Source organism: Neolamprologus multifasciatus, chromosome 1 (genome assembly GCF_963576455.1).
Source record: "Neolamprologus multifasciatus chromosome 1, fNeoMul1.2, whole genome shotgun sequence".
NCBI classification, from domain to species: Eukaryota; Metazoa; Chordata; class Actinopteri; order Cichliformes; family Cichlidae; genus Neolamprologus; species Neolamprologus multifasciatus.
Genome location: NC_140439.1, coordinates 36,274,059 through 36,278,375, shown reverse-complemented (window position 1 = coordinate 36,278,375; position 4,317 = coordinate 36,274,059). Strand labels below are relative to the sequence as shown.

The 4,317-nt window shown below is 40.4% G+C and overlaps 1 long non-coding RNA gene across 1 annotated transcript; it reads right to left on the bottom strand.

The window, feature by feature from the left end:
* Positions 1-809: 809 nt before the first annotated feature.
* LOC146526190 (uncharacterized) lies at positions 810-1,539 on the bottom strand. The gene is made up of 3 exons (XR_014875472.1): positions 1,503-1,539; positions 1,340-1,402; positions 810-1,236 (listed from the first exon to the last, which is right to left on the bottom strand). It is a non-coding gene; the product is annotated as an uncharacterized LOC146526190 (long non-coding RNA).
* Positions 1,540-4,317: the final 2,778 nt, after the last annotated feature.

Sequence of the window (4,317 nt, the reverse complement as noted above, 5' to 3'; positions counted from 1 at the left end):
ATCAGCGTTTAAAACAGCCTGAACATCTGAAGCCAGCGAGGGGCCACGCAGGACCTACGTTTAGAACGCTGCCCTGGTTGAGATCCACCCACAGCTCGGTCTACCACATTGGCTAAGCACTCGCGCACTCGCGCAGGTACTTGTTCTGGATGATCAAGACTTATACCCCTAAAATCAAGGCGCTCACGCAATTCGCGAGCATTAAAATTAGGTATCTCTCTAATGTGTGGCTGGGAGCGCCTGCCAGATCCAGATTGCACAACGGGCTCAATCACGATAGTATCACTTTGTGAGAAATTTACAATGACTGAGGGGGTGTGTGGTGTTGCAGCGGTGCCCGGACACGCATGTGCGTCTGTAGTACTAGTAGAAGCGGTAACAGACTCAATAACAGCAGCAGCAGCAGCAGCAATACGGTTAGCATCAGTAACAACAGTGGTCCGAGCATCACCTGATGTACTACCACTATTATTAACAACAACAATAGACACATCAGCAATAGCAGGCGTAGGAACAGTCTGACGAGGATGTGTATCAGATGAGGCTGATGCAGGCACACTATTAAGTCTAGCTACAATATTGTCTAATTTGTTATCTGTTTCTTCAGCCCACTGCATAAAGCCTCTAAGTCAAAACATCTAACGGACTGGAGGTTCCGTTATTATGTTTAAATAATTTATTTGGAGGGTCCATGGTCTGGATTTTAAAAGTCAGGGACTTGAAATTTGCTGCAGATGATGTCTAATGTACTACACACTTTTTTTATGAATTTGATAAACTGTTGGTTTGTATCTGTGCTTCTTGTGGTATTGATTGAGTCTAGCTTCAATCAAACATAATTTATCAACTAATGAAGCTATATGACTCTGTTCAACAGGTTGAGCGTCTGAAACCTTCATGTAAGCATCATACGCCTCTGATATTTGAGAGTCTGTTATACCGTCGTCTTCAAAATCTACGTGTGAATCAATGCTATTTCTGACACATTCTGGTGGGGTGGGTATATGAACAAGATCGAAATCTGATATACTGTATTCAAAAACATCAGAGAAATCACGAGGCAAGCACTCACTCGGGGGTGTTGCAGGACCGCTGATGAAGATCGCTTCTGATTCTCCACTGTTGCACAAAGCTCCAGGTTTTTGTTGTTCTGGGAGGTCGATACTGTTTAAACATTCCAAAAACGTCTGGAGTACGGTGTCCTGATCATTATGTGGAGGGGTACTGTGCTGCAGTCTGTGAAGATAGATATGTGTTAAAACATTTATACATGTACCCATTTCAAACAGAATAAGCGTGTCTCCCTCTCTATCTCTTTTTATCTAATTTATATATATACCTTGTAGTGTGCGTTATTCCTGACGGCCCTGGTTCTCCGCACATAAGGTTCTCTGGCGTGGCTCTGTATGTGTAAAACGGTCGGTTTTAGAACATTTGGAATTGTTTAAACCCATTTGCTGTTTTTTTTAAATACACAATTATACACCCCGTTGTATACATACCTTTTGTAAGGATGGGCTCTGTGGTCGCGGTGTCTGAAATGTTTTCCTGCTCAGTTTGTTAACCCTGGAACAAATCAAAGAAAAACTCTGTTATTATATAATTTAAAACAATCGCAGCTTAAAACATACATACGATTAAAAAATCGCGTAATTCTGTACACACCTTGTGCCTGTTAGAGATGTTGTTCCATCTTTAAAATCCCCCGTTTCTAAAGAAAAGGGTGCTGTGCCGTTCTCCCGAACTCCTGAAAATTAAGCTTTTGTTTTAGGAAAAAAAGATAGTTTGAATATCCATATAATATGTTAACATAACACTTTTAAAAATACAATAATAGTTTTTGTTTTACTTACCGCTTAAGATGTCCCATGTTATAAAGAACGATGATAGTTTTGATGTCTCAAAGAAAGTGATGTTTGTCGCGACGAATGCTGAGTTCACCCTGAGCTTCGCATAGGTCTCGTTAATACCTTCTCCAGGAACAATGCAGTACACAACTGCTTCACACCTTAAAGTTCACACTCCCATGCTACTTCCCAGAGTTCTCGAAGAGACCAAAAAGACACCTAGTCTGGAGGTCCTGTTTCCCACCATCAACCTTACTACAAGCCCACCCTCCCCCCCTACCATTTGTCTAGACAGGTTTGCCTTAGTTCAACATTGCGAAATCCCGATTTTTAAATAAAATGGATCGCATCAACCCTGGAAAGAAAACTAGTTAAATTAAATAAAACGCTTGTGAACATGCCGACATTACCCATTCGGAAGAAATTCCCAACTTGTGGCCGTTTCAAAATAAATTGCATGTATCGCAGCAAAGCTGAGATATTGTCAGGTTTATAAAATTAGTCTAGCCTCAGTACACAACTGCTTCACACCTTAAGAGTTTCACACCTCCCCAAGCTACTTCCCAGAGTTCTCGAAGAGACAAAAGACACCTAGTCTGGAGGTCCTGTTTCCCACCATCAACCTTACTGCACCCCACCCCCTACCATTTGTCTAGACAGGTTTGCCTTAGTTCATCATTGCGAAATCCCGATTTTTAAATAAAATGATCGCATCAACCCTGGAAAGAAAACTAGTTAAATTAAATAAAACGCTTGTGAACATGCCGACATTACCCATTCGGAAGAAATTCCCACTTGTGCCGTTTTCAAAATAAATTGCATGTATCGCAGCAAGCTGAGATATTGTCAGGTTTATAAAATTAGTCTAGCCTCAGTACACAACTGCTTCACACCTTAAGGTTCACACTCCCCAAGCTACTTCCCAGAGTTCTCGAAGAGACAAAAGACACCTAGTCTGGAGGTCCTGTTTCCTCAATGTCTGGGAGGTGTGGGGTGGGAGGTGTGGGGTGGGGTGAGGGGGTGAGGGGGGTGAGGGGGTGGGGGGGGGGTGGGGGCAAAAAAAGTGCAGGTGTATTACTACTCAACAAAGGAAACACAAATTAAGATTTTTGCTATTAAACAAATTTCAGCTGCTCCCACATTCACTGTTGGTTGCCACACTGGATGGAGCCACATGTTTAATTTAGAAGTTTGTTTGTTTGTTTTTACATCGGATGGTCATCCTGACGCGTCCTCCTCATGGTGTCTCCTAGTCTTAAACCACGGGGCTTTCACTTATTAGGTGACTGTGTGTGTAAATCACTACACTAGGAGTCATTATTCCACAAAGGACACAACCTTGTGTTATAATTTATCACTAATTTAAATTCATCATTTAATTGACTGAAAAATGATCATTTCTGTTAAATGCATCAAGCCAGTATTTGCAGATTACACACTGTCATAGACCAGGTTAGCTTTAGATCAAGTCTGGGGTTAACGTTATGTAAATTAAAGGAAAATGAAAAGGAGAGGAAATTAATTTTTCCTTACTTTCCTCAGTCTAACTGTAAGCTCTCATTCATCTTGTCTCGTTGAAAAGGAAATCTTATTTCTCCTCTACTTAACTGGAAAGGATGCTTTGCTCATCCATGCTACCTAATTCAAATCCTTCCTATTTAATTCCTTCTTAAGTAGGAAAACTTCTTGCTTCCTGAACTTAAAAGCCTGTTTTTCCCTCTGATTTTTTTCCTTTTTCTCCTCATACCCAAATCTTCCTTTCTGCTGCCTCGCAGTACATTTCCCATTGCACTACTGTTTTTACGTCCTACATTAGAGGCTTTCTTTCATTCTTCTTACTATGTTCTCATACTATATTACTTAGCGTCTTTCTCTTCCTACCAGAGAATCTCTGCCTGTGTATTAATGTTAAAGGCTTTTTGTCTTTGTCATTTGTGTCTTTTCACACCAACTGTTTATGACACTGTGTTAATGTCATGCTGTAGAAAGAAAATTCATGGACATGAAATGTGTAATTTTAGAGCATCGCAATTCTCAGTGTGGACATTTCCTCTCTTTCCTCAGTTTGTTTGTAGTATTTATTATTTGCAGCAGATTCAAAATTCTTTACCATTCACATAAAGAAAATGAAAAGTATAATGAGAGATACACAAAGGTACACAAAGACTAACATTTTTAAGGTGTGCTACGTCAACAGAAGAGCATTCTGAGGTTTAGCAACAAACACTTATGTGGTACAGGACAGACGTCCTGGCTACAGATGTCATCATGAGAATCTGCAACTTTGAAGAGATCAGAACTTTTAAAAAGCTTTCATTTTCTAAGACAAGTGAACAAAACCTGGTTCTCTACCTTCCACATAGACTTTGTGTAGTGTTCTGTTGCCGAGTGTAGCAACTCTGATTAAACACCAAGCTAAACCTTTATATGAATACAGGAGTCCGAGTAGAGTTGACCTTTTACTCTCAGA